The following is a 13,282-nucleotide window of genomic DNA, read 5'->3' as shown; positions in this document are numbered from 1 at the left end:
AGGACTCAAATAGCCCTACAAAGTTCTGTGTTTAATTTATTTCAAAGTAGGCCGACACTTGCCTGTGTATTTTGTTTGTTTGTTATTTGTTGCTTGTCTGTTTGAGTAGCTGCCTGAAAGCAAAGAAGTAGTACGCTAACCTTTTATTGGTAACCTAACTGTTACAGTTCATTGTTTCTGAAATAAGAGGCCTGACTGCTATGTTCACAGCAAACTTGAAAAAAATAAAATATTAAGCCATGGTTTAACTGCACTATAGGCTGAGTCCTTGTTTACCTGACATGTGCACTTTATAATTTGACTTAGTACCGCCCTGTTTGGCAATGTTGTTTTTCAATAAAATAAAACATTTGCAGAAAGCAAGCCAATCCACTTTTCCATGTTGATCAGAGCATTAAAACGAAAGTAAAATTATGGAAAAAAAACAAATGAAGGGACATTTAGAATAGATTAATTTGCGATTAATTGCGATTAATTGCGATTAATCGCGATTACATATTTTAGTCGTTTGACAGCTCTAGTATAAAGACAGTGAACTGTTTTCTATCTGGGTGCATATTACAAACTAAACTTTGTGGTATGCACCATGCTCTGAGCATTAAAGTGTGACAATACTGTGAGAGAATTGTGTCTTGTTTCCTCGTTGCTAAGGTGGGATTGTAGAAATTGCCACCACAGTATGCTACAGGCCGGCTGCAGTGAGATCTCCACTGAACATGATTCATCCCCTGATCTGTTTCTGTTTCTGTAAAAATAAATATTGCTACAAGTGAGCATCTCTCATGATGATCACGTGTCTCAGTCCAAACTGTTTACGTAACCCGAGTTGTTCCGCTCAAGGCAAAACATTTGCTTCTGGTTACGAATCCGTCTTTCTGTTTATTCTGTGGCAATGTTTTGGTTTTCTGTTTTATTTCCGCGGTGAAATATCAAATCTTGGTCAGACCTGTGGATGAAATTAATAAAAACCAGCATGGGAAAATATTACTTGAGCAGCTGAAGGTAATTGATCCTGACTTTGTCTGACCCCTTCTTCTTCTGCTTCCTGTTTATCTTTCCGTCGCTCTCTGAACCCTCGGAAACTTCCCTGCGTGCCCCCCCCCCTCACTTCCCAGCAGGGGCTTCCTCGGAATCGCAGCGTGGACAGGTGCAGATATCTGAGTCCCCCCCCCCTCTAAGCCCACGTGGGGTGAGGGGTTCACCGAGCCTTCTCATTCCTTGGGGAACACTCACAGGGTGTTGTTTACAAGACGTGAAATTGAAATTTGGTGTATTTTTATGTCCGGGGGAAGTAAATTGAGCCGGAGAGTTTTTTACTAATTCACTAAGGAGTCACTAATTGGTTTGGGCAGAGAGAGTCTCAGCGGGATGAGGAGGTTGAGTCTCCACAGGTCTGATGCCCGGTGCTGGGAGGAGGTTAGAGTTATTTAATATGAGCCTGCAGAGAGAGAGAGAGAGAGAGACGGGTGGTAAGGGAAGAAGAAGAGGACATGTTACTGAGAGCTGCGGCGCTGGTGAGAAGTATTTTGACCTGAATTCTTTTGTCAGAGGCGGATTGGTCGAGCGAGAGCGAGAGTAGGTGATCAGTCACGCAGCCCAGATCCTCTCATCCATCGGGGGGGATAGAGTTGCAGCGGCGGAGTCTCGGGCTGTTTGGGTTAGAGATGCAGAACGAATGTTGTACGATTCAAAACACAGTGTCAGGATTAACAGAGACACACAGGCACATGTACAGAATAAACAGTTTCTCAGAGCTGGAAACCAAATGCAAAAAGGAAAAGAAAAAAGAGAGAAATTGCTAAGCTCTGGTAGTTGATCACATATTAGCTGCTTATAAACGTATTTCTTGCAATGCGTCGTGCAAAAAAAAAGAATCTGCAAAAAAAAAGATATGTGAGATGCATGTTAATGAGTCAGTCTTCACCAGGACATCCACAACATGCATGCAAAAATCATAATGCATAGTTTGGATAGATGTTCCTATTCTGCTCTTAATCAGTAATTGTTTCCAGATAAGGAAATATTATTTGATATCTTTCCATATCTATAGATAGGTGTATATATTTTAAGCCTTTGTCAGCAAGTGGCTGTATTAAAGGGTCACTCTATAGGTCATTTATAAAACGGCCTCAGTATATATATATATATCCAGCCTGAGACGCTTCCGGGAAGTGGTTAAAGCCCGAAGCTGTTTGGCAGCAGATGCAGGGGGGGAGGGGGGGTGACAGGTGTATCGTAAGAGTGCAGAAAGTGAGAATAGAAGGATAAGCCGTGGCATGGCGAGGAACGAGAGTTGTGTGTCTCCCTATGTGCATGTGTGTGTGTGTGTGTCCCAAAATGTTCTCATATGTGAATGAAGCTTTATTTAGGTGCATGTTGCAAATAGTGCGTCTGTGCAAAAAGAAAAAAACAGTACCATACCTTCACGCCATAAAATTAGCACTATATTCAATTTTGCAGCCAATGCATGTTGTGCATTTGTGTCCATGGCAACAGACGTACACACACTCGCTGTGTGCAGTAACGGTCATTCTTCCTGTGCCCTTGGATTTGACACCAGAGGCGCTGGGGGTTTAACTCCTTTGCTAAATATGTCCTGGAACCTGGAAGAGATCAGCAGCTCCACTGACACCAGCAGCATCAGCACTGGTTCCAGTTATGAGACGAGCAAGATCCGGAAAGCTTTGTTTGGGTTGAGGCCCGCTCGTCGTTTGTTCTCTTGACGTGGGTAACAAAACTGGAAAATAAGATCTGAAACCAGTGATATATATACTTCAGTTTGATAAAAGTTCAGTATGATGACCCGTCATGAAAGGTAGTCCATATGTAGTCCTCGTCAATTTGATAGATCTGACGAAATGATATGTATCACACACTTTTCCCTTAGCAACAGGTGGGAATTTTCACTTCATTATAATGTATAACAATCAATCAAATATAAAAATAAAAATAAAAATAAAAATAAAAATAAAAATAAAAATAAAAATAAAAATAAAAATAAAAATAAAAATAAAAATAAAAATAAAAATAAAAATAAAAATAAAAATAAAAATAAAAATAAAAATAAAATATATAAATTTACTACAGCAGCATGGGACCTAAGATTTTTTTTTGTAAATCATAAAGGAGCCACCATTTACACAGAGTGTATATTTAAGTCTATTCAGCAAAGACTCACGTTATTGAATATATATTTTTTAAATTGTTGAGAGAATCAAATTTCTTCACCTTTGCCATATTTAGTGTAAGTGTTGTTAGTGAGTGGGTTTATTCAGAGAAATGTTCTGATAAGACAGAAGCACTTGTCATGTTCTCTTACAGGTGTATTGAAATAATATAGGTAATTTACTGTCTACTTCTGTAATACCTGAAATAGAGAACAACCGATCATTGACCTCAATGGAGTTGGCCAAAGCAACGTGTATATGTACAATTTCTCTTCATGGTTTTTTTTTCACACTGTAAAAACATTTTCTTTAAGACGTAACACTACGAACGTGTGACCCTCCCTCGATTTGTTCTTTAACTATTTGTTCCTCTCGCTGCATGAAGACAAAACAAGTTTTCCTGAAGTCACGTCTGTCAGTCAGCGAGTCGCCCTGGAATGTTCTATACTTTACACAAATCCCCTTCCGTTAAGTGGAGAGAAAAGGGAAAGAGACTTGTTTGTGGAGCCAACCATTCAGGACATCTGCTAATGAGACAATCTGCAGAGCGGGGGTCTGCTATCACATGGAGGAAATGTCTGTCCAGGTTTCTGTCAGACGGAGACGGGCCAAGCACTATGAGGAGTCTTCCTGCAATTGTGAAAACCCACTGCCTTAAAGTTTGTGCACTTTCTTTGCTTGTAGTTGTGAAGGTAATGTAAGTAAATGTGGCTCATGGTTGTTATTAGAGAAATCTTGAGGGAAAAAACACATTAGGCAAAACAAAACGTACAAATTGCAAAGTGTCGGTTCCCAGGAGAATGTTTTAAAAACATGAAATGTCTCATTACATCAGAGTGTGAGAGGAATGTTGGTTTAAGACTAAATCTAAGATTCTGAGAAGAAAGTTGTAAAAATAAGAGAATAAAGTCGTAATTCAATGAGCAAACGTCAAAATATGTTGAAAATTAAGACGTTTATTCTTGACAAACTTACAAAACTATCGCTCAAATGTAATCAATGACAGCGACCAACCATTTCCTCCTCCAGAATAAAAGTAGTTTCCTCCAAGTCTTTGTAGTTCTTTTCACACTCACACTTTAATGCAGAAAACAGGCTTTAACATGTCCAATGGTCTAATATGTTCATTCTTGTAATATCAAGACTTTACACTCATAATATTAATTAATGTATTCTCATAAATGTACTTTACTATTGTAAATTTACCCCAAAATGAGGCTATGACCTTTTTCTCATAATATTCTCAAAAGATTTGTTGGTCCTAATGCTCCTTATAACCTTATGTATGTTTCTACCTCATAAATTGAGGTCCAGATAAAGTAGGAACAAAATGTTTGATAATGCATTCATTTGTTTTTGCAGGTTTTGGGGCATTTTCTCATCTTCCAGCACTTTGGTAATGCTTTGTTATAATTTCTAATGTGAATATGTGTGTGTGTACAGTACTGTACTGACCAGATAAGTATAGCAAATGGTTATAGCACACAGAGAGAGAGAGAGAGCCTATGATGATTGAAGGAAATGGCTCTTTGCAAATTATGGGCTGAACATTAATAGCGAGATCAATGTGTCCCGAGCGGCTTGCTGTGAATCTTAATCACACATGTGAGTCCTGCCGACAGGAGAAGAGACAGAAGCTTGCATCTTGATGAATGTGTCTCTTTAGCCAGAAGACACAGAGCTGCAGAACAATACATCAGGGAAATAACGGAGCAGCTCTGTGTTACATGTGGAATATCACAATGGAGACTAATGGCAGAATCTGTCAGTGAACACAAAGCCTCTCTGCTCAGATATCTGAAGAGCACAGCTGAATGTATGATGAGGAGCCAGTAGCTTGGAAACCAGACAGCGACCGCACACACAAGCCTGCTCCTCCTCCTCCTCCTCCTCCTCCTCCTCCTCCTCCTCCTCCTCCTCCTCCTCCTCCTCCTCCTCCTCCTCCTCCTCCTCCTCCTCCTCCTCCTCCTCCTCTTCCTCTTCCTCCTCCTCCTCCACCTCCACCTCCTCCTCCTCCTCCTCCTCCTCCTCCTCCTCCCATTCAGACAGTTTTTAAACAAGATGGAGGGTGTGAAAAGTGGTGAAATCATAGGTCCATTGATCGGATTTTTTTCAATTTTGGGTTTGCGAGCCTCGATAATGTCCTTTGGAAATCTCAGATTGGTGTGGTAATGGCCAAAAGCAGGAAAACAAATAAACAAAGTCACTGTTGTTCCCAATAAAGTAAAAGTTTCTACAGAAAGACTAAGAATCCTCGATCCAGAGCGAGTGGAACTCTGGAGACTACGGGTTCTCCGTGTCGCTCATTTCCTTAAAAACAGTTTTTTCCTTTATTCTCGTAATGTAAAGATATCATTCTTGAAATCTCAGATGGTTTTGTTCTTCAACACGGCTCAGATTCTCTCTTCTAGCTCCTTATGCTAAGATGCAGAGCTTGACTCTCTGTGAAGCAACAGAGCTGCTGCTGTTTCCCTCACGTACTCCTTACTTGATGCATTCGCCACACCAACGATCAATCTCAGGTTCAGCCGTCCTCACGCTTCTGAAGAGGAATCACTCAGGAAACAACCTCCAGAACCAGATGAGCAGATACGAGGTTCACCCGCTGCTTCTGCCTCATCTGGCCTGATGTCGGATCAGCCAGCGCCCTGCCAACCCGAAAGTTAAGGTTTTAACTTCTACCCCACACAAAGCCAGCAAAACAAATCAAAGGAACCACAATGCGGTTCGGCAACGCACGACATCACCCATTCAAAGTGAATCAGTAGCCTCAAACGCTCTCACATGTTCTACTATGAAAGGACTGTGAATGGCACGAAGCTCCAGCTGTGGGTTTTAAATACAAGAGGAATAATGGGGCTGTCACTGTCTGCAGAGATTCGTCATCTGGTCCCGAGGAAGACGTCTGAACACAAGAGAGCAGCCGGCAGGGACGTGACACACTTCAGGTAACCAGTACACCCAGTTAATGAAATACCAGTAGCTGCAGCAGTGGAGCTGGAGATCATCTTCTCAAGCAGCAGGTCATTGGATCCACTGCAAGATGATGGTGATGAGCTGTGAAAGACTCTTTACACATAAACCAAACCTTACACATGAACTCATGAAGCCTGCTCTGAGTTAAATAAGTAAAATGATGTCGTTTTTTTCTATTAAGTGCACTTGTGTCAGCACCGAGCAAACTATCTATCCATCCATCCATCAATTATCTATGCTGCTCATCCTTTGAGGGCAGCGGGGGAGCTGGAGCATTCACTCTTACATTCACACTAACAGTTAATTATCCTAAACCATCTCTGCATGTCTTGAGACCATGTAAGGAAACTTATGTACCGATGGAAAACCTATTCAGACAAGGGGAGAACATGCACACTCCACTCAGAGAGATCCCACTCTCTAACGGGATCTGAACTTTTCCCAAAACGTTTTAGCTTGTGACCTTTAAATAGCAGTAAGTATAGCCTCGGTGTCTTCATATAAGCTGAGAGACTCTTTTTTTCTTTCCTCTGATCAGTTTTAGATCTTACATTTCTGAAAAAAAACCCTCCAACTCTGTCATGTTTTGCAATAAATAAAGAAAAATGACGGAAAAAAGCCATAAAAAATGAACAGAAATTATTCGCAGAAGTGATGTTTAGACTTCCTCTACTCTCATTAATCATCAAGTGACACCCCCCCCCCCACCTCCGGCCATGCAGATTTATCTTGCAACCGCCTGACCCACATCTTTGGGGAACCTCTGTCATAATGTGAAAAGTGTCAAGCTGAGAAACAGCTGCAACCTTTCAGTCCAACAGCGAGATTTTAAAGCCAAATAATCCTCCAAGCTCATTGACCATATTGGTCTCTGATATGACCAACAAACCTTGTTCCCTGAATTTAGCTGTGATGAACCAATGTCTGAAATACACAACTCATGTGACAATGACATTGTAGAGGCCAGGTTCAGACACAAAAAAACACATTTTGGGGTTTATTCAAGGATCGTCAGGCCTTGGAGGTGGAGTTGCTCTGTTTTTCTGTAATATGAAATGACTTTCTCCTTCCCTCACTTCATAATTACTTCACCCACTAGTGTGCGGTGGCACGACAAGTGACTCACAAGTGCAAAACAAGAATGCAAAAGCCACAGCACAACTACAGAAGCCTCACAACAGGAGTAGGCAGCAGGAGTTCCTCGCTGCAGTCGAGTGATCCATCAGTCAGCCCCTGCTTAAAGTTGAATGCTCGTCTGTTGGAAGCGTTACGGTACAGGAACTTGTTGTTTGTGTTGTTCCTTTCCTTCCTCAAAAAGAAGGGAACAAACATTTGTACTCGTCCAATCGTATAAGCGTAAACAGTCAAAATTAAAACTACATGTTCTCAACAACATTATAAACAAAGATAAAACCGAAGAACCAATTTCATTATCTCCTGACCTCCTCGTTGAATTGTTCCAAACACTATAGGTGGAAAGTCATATTTATGATGTTAACTTGTGAGTCACAATCCTTCTTCCCTCGTCCTCTCCCAAACAAACTAAATCATCTGTTGCTTTTATTCTCCTGCACATCCCCAGATAAGAAGTTTCTGTAAACACGGGAATGATTGTTTACAGATTCTACACTCCCTCTTTTGCCCTTTCTTCATAAACCGACGCAATTAAGGAAATGATATTGAATGAATGTTGACTCTAGTGTGGGAGTTCTTCCGGGCTCTGCATCAGAGCACCGACTGGGGGGAATAAAAACTGTTATAAGTCTGTTATCATTTTTGCATCAACAACAAAGCTGTGCAGAGTCAATTCGGTTACATTTGAAATGTGTATTAACATATACTGACCATCTGTGAGGAGAAGTGTTTACAATGAATCATCCATAGTTAATGATAAGTGGTGGAGTCTACAGAAAATAAATATAGGCAGAAGAGAAATGATATCATCTTCCCTTTGCTGCATTGTGCACAGAAATCTGTTTCCAAGCCAAATCCAACTGGAATGGATTTAAAATCATCTTAAAAGACGTGGATGGATGAAGAGTTCTGATTTGAATCAATGGACAAAACAATAATGAAAGAGAGACAATAAACATAACTCATAATTTCCCTGCCTTGATTTCTCAAGCTCTTAATGGAACTCTGCTGTGTTTACTTTTTAAATCATTACATTACTTCTTCCTGCCAAAAGCAGCTTTCAACCCAACTGGTCTTATTTTCTCAGGACTAGGGTTACAAAATTCCGGGAATATTCAAAGTTGGAAACTTTCCATGGGAATTAACGGGAATTAACGGGAATATACGGGAATATACGGGAATTAACGGGAATAAACTGGAAATGTTGTGGGTAATTTATACTAACTGTATTTACCTTGTCATATACAGACATAAATATAAACATTTTGTTGTTTCATAGGCTGATTTGAGCCCTGAGGAAACTTTGGGCACTTGACTATATGCTTCTGCATCGTTGTGTCATTCTTAACATAGGTCTTTGCACAGTATTTGCAGATGTACACAGCCTTTCCTTCTACATTGGATGGGGTGAAATGTCTCCACACATGAGAGAGTGCACGTGGCATTGTTCTGTAGAATAAGATGAGAAAAAAGTTTGTAAAAAAACACTAATGCAATGCCAGAGATATAAATAGTTAGTCAAATAATTGGAATCGTCTGTGAAAATATTTTACAATTGATGGATAAATGAATGGAAATAGGCTAGATGAACAGATGAACAATCCTCAATCAGCATGCTAATATATTTTCCCCAGTAATATCATTGAAACTTACCTGACTAGTCCTGCACAATACAGTAATAACTTCCCATGGAAAGTTTCCAGAAAGTTTCCGGAAATTTACCGGTAACTTTCCGCCCCTTTGCAACCCTACTCAGGACTTCCCTTTTAAGCATATTTCTTTACGTCAGGAAAAAAAAGCGTTAACCCCTTAAATATGCCAAGCTGAAGTTTCCCTTATTCGATATTACACCAGCTGCAGAGATCTGTAATGCTTTCATCCCTCGAAGTGCAATAAAACACAACTAACGATCATGTGATATTATTGAAAGGTCCTGAAAACGTGAGCAGTGGGATTTGGGCTCTGGTTTCCCGTGTGTGTGTGTCACCGACTGGACGCTCTGTACGTTCCACTTTCTGCTAAAGACGACAATCAGCACCAGGAACTATAGAGCTGATAGAATTGTGTGAGTCTGACGCAGAGTTGTTGTCCCGTCGGTTTCCAGCACAGCAGCATGAATGACTCATCATCACAATGACTCAACATGACCTGCGAAACCCACTTCAAGTGACAGTCAACTCATAGAGAAATAGAATTCGCTCCGGCGCTGCTACATTATGGGAGAGAGGCAACGCAGGACGCCCACGGCTTCGAGTGCTCGACTCACGGCTTTCGATGGGTTTCAGGAGCGGTGCACCCCCCCCCACACTCCAGTGCCCAGGCACATTGAAGCTCCACGTGCACAAACACAGTCTGACCACTTTGTGTTTCTGACTCGAGCAATAAATATGTCATTGTTGCTCCTTTTCAATTTGTGTCCTCTCTAAGATGATTTATTTCTTTGTGTAGGGAAACATGCAAAATGATTGTTATCCTTGAAGGATGTTTCTGAAGTGACTCATATTAATAAATTAGTATTTTAACAGGAGTGATAATAAGTGTTAGTCCATTATCCATTACCTGCTGAAATATCAGTTCTCTAATAGCTTTCAGATATTTAGTTTTATAAATATTTGCATACATTTGCAATTCATAATCATTGTTGACTTCTCGGATGTGCACAAGGTTCTTTAGAACCAATGGAAAGTGAGGAGCTGCAAATGGTAAGAAAATGGTAAAATAACCACAAAAGTGATAAAACTAAGTTAAGAAAATAAAAGTTAGAGATTTATTCTGACAGGGCGCCTGATGAAAGTTGTTTTCTGACAAGCTTTACTGGCAGAGGAGTCATCACTAGTGTTTAATCTGCAGCCAGGAAACTGATAAAGAGAAAAGAAGAGCTGAGGGACCTGAGGCTGCAGTCAGACTCTTCTGGAGTTAAACCATCTGCCTCATCGGATTACATGTTTCCTGTTAAAGTTAGTTCACTGCAGAGCTGCACCACCACATCCATGATTTAACCAACTGCTTTGTGCCATCGTGTCAAAACAGACTTCAGGTCTATACTCAAATTATTGATTCAAATGTTAATATATTTTTAAAAACATGCATATAACTTTTTTTATGTTGACCTTTGTATTCAGCATTTTGCTTGCTCTGATTGTATTCTTTGTTGTTTTTTGTTTTCTTGTGTGTGTGTGTGTGTGTGTGTGTGTGTGTTAAACATGTTGTCTAAATGTCAAAATGTACTGCACCTGTATAATTGTGTTGAGAAACCCTTTAAAAACAAGATGATATATCTCAGGAGGTTATATCCTAGGACGGAATTTCACTTCATTCACCAAATATCATGCTGCGACAGTTAACATAAGTTTATTGAAACTTACTCCAACTTTAATAGTGTCCCAGATCTACGTCTGAGTCGTACATCAAACCTGCATTAACTGGTTCAAGGAAAAGACACAAAATGTATGACTTTTATCTCAGTTTCTCGTCTCCACCAATACAGGGCGTGTTTATCTGAACTCAGTTTTATATAACAGAAGTAAATGAGCCCATTCAAGTCTTTTTCTGTCACAAACAACTGCTACAATAAGATATACAGTAAACACCAGTGTGTTTGTCCCTGTTTCCTGCTGCTGTTATTCTGATTTCATTCTCAATCAGAAAACTAGAAGAACTTTGTTAGCGTGAATAAATCCCACATTATTTGTTGTTCTAGGTTATTTCCTTGATACATGGAAGATAACCTTGTGAATATGAGCCATATATCGGAAAGGGTCCAATGCATCGGTGTCGTGTTTGTTGTGGGTATATTTTTAAGTTCACCTCTCTGAAGCATTCGCAGTATGTCAAGTTGCTCCTACTGTTCAGCCAATCACGTTAATCACCACCTGCTCCACTGCTACTCACTCTGTCTGCACATGCACAGCTGGAGTGTTCTCAGGTTGTGTGACACGAGACACTGTTCCATTATGGGTGAGGGGGGGCGGGGGGGGCGTGAAATCCCACAGCAGGTTAAAGCAACTGAACGGCAACCATCTATGGCATGTGTTCCATTAGGGCCAAGGTCTTCATGGGTCTTATTTGTAGTCGAGTACCATTAACGTGTGTAAAGAGAGATGGACGACCTGTCTCCACTTCCCGACGCTTTCCAGACATGAAGCCAGAATAAGGTGAATACGAATTCAGAGCCAGATTCTTCACATCTTCCATCTTTATGTGTCATCCTTTTTAATTTATTTTACCTCTTTTAATCTGTTTATACTTCTTTACTGCTACGTTTGTTTTGCTTAAAAATTTCAAAGTTTCAAACAGTTTTTTTATTGTTTTCTTTGAATTTTCACTCTCTGTTGTTTTTTTTTTACTTTCCATGCACAGCACCTTGAATCCACCCCTGTGTAAGTTGCTTTGGCTCAGGAGTGGGATTGCAGGTTGTCTAGTAACCAGAGGGTCTTTGGTTTGATCCTTATCACATGCTGAAGTGTGATTGGGCAAGATGCTAAACCCCAATGTGACCTGAATGGCTGTGCAGGCAGTGTATGATTGATTTATGATTTATGAGAACGTGTAGCACATTGCTGCACTGTACGAACGCACGTGTGTGTGTGTGTGTGTGTGTGTGTGTGTGGGTGTGTGTGTGTGTGTGTGTGTGTGTGTGTGTGTTTGTCTACATAAACACTTTATAAACCCCGGAGTATTTCCCATGATCTCATATTTCCTAGCACTCCGTTCAATTTATTTCCCTTCCATCTCAGCACCAGATGACTTTCACTTTCTTTAGCATAGATCCTAAATCACAGGCTTCCTGCGTGTGTCCTCTCCTGCTCCGGTGTCCAAGGAAGTCGAAGAGTTATGAACTGTCCTGGCTCCAACATCATGATACGGGTGAGTCTGGAATGGAAAAATACATGAACCGCTCTGCAGCACGGAGGCTCCTGAAAGATGAATGATCTTTGGCTGTGAGCTGTAGGTGTGGTACGTGAAGATGAGAGTGTGTTGTGTCCTCCGGGCGCTCGGTGTAGGACGGGCAGGAAGGACGAGGTGGAGCTGAGACCAACTCAGAAACACAGACACAGAAATAGCTGAATGTCACACTGAGAGCAGAGGACCTTTTTGAAACCTGCCTGTTGTATCGCACGGTCTTAACTATTAAGTGATAGGAAGCGTGAAAGCCACATTCCTCCTTTGATTGTTTGAACTAGCACAACAGATCCTCTCACGTCCGAACACACTGAGACCAAACGATCTGATATCTTCCATCCAGCCGTCTGGGACAGAGATTAACCGAGTCCGTACGGTGGAGGTGGAGCGTCCTGTGAAACGAGATGCTGCGAACCGACCCAACCTCTAAAACAAACTGACTGCAGCTGTTGAAAGGAGATGGGAGGTGGTGGTGGTCTTAAATGGAATTAACAGCCCGACTGTTGTTGCCTGCGTTGGGGAATGACCTCTGGAAACTTCCCGTCTGTCTCCAACACTTTGTGCCCTTGATTTGGACCTGAATGATCCCAGGCCCCTGATTTCTCAATGGTGGCTTCTCGCAACCTTTAAGACCGCCATCTTTTGTTGGCCACTTGGGGGCAGCAAATCAGCAACCTTTATTAGGGACCATTTGCTTATTTCCACATCAAGAAGCTACATAGAAGAATCGACTTTAATGACGTGTTGTGTCTTCGATGACTTGGCGGGTGGAAGATAGTGGTGGGGGAAAAAATTGATTCTGTTCAGTATCGCGAAATTTTGCGCCCGCGATTATATCGAGATTTTTTTTTTTTTAAATATTTATTTACAAATATATATGTAACAGCCCCTGGCTGGCAAAGCATGACGAGGAGAGTTTCAGAGTTTAAAAGATACCTAGTGTGTATGCGGAAAGGATGTTTTCCACTGCAGGAGATGTAACGGCCCAGAGGAACTTTAACATCTGAGCATGTTGACCAACTCCTTTTTCTGAACAAAAATGCCAATATTCCCAAATGAATTTAACATTTTGGGTCATGACCTTGCAGGTCTCAATTTGATTG

This window comes from Limanda limanda, chromosome 16 (genome assembly GCF_963576545.1).
Source record: "Limanda limanda chromosome 16, fLimLim1.1, whole genome shotgun sequence".
NCBI lineage: Eukaryota > Metazoa > Chordata > Actinopteri > Pleuronectiformes > Pleuronectidae > Limanda > Limanda limanda.
The sequence above is the reverse complement of the archived record's forward strand: the minus strand, read 5'-3'. Positions refer to the sequence as shown.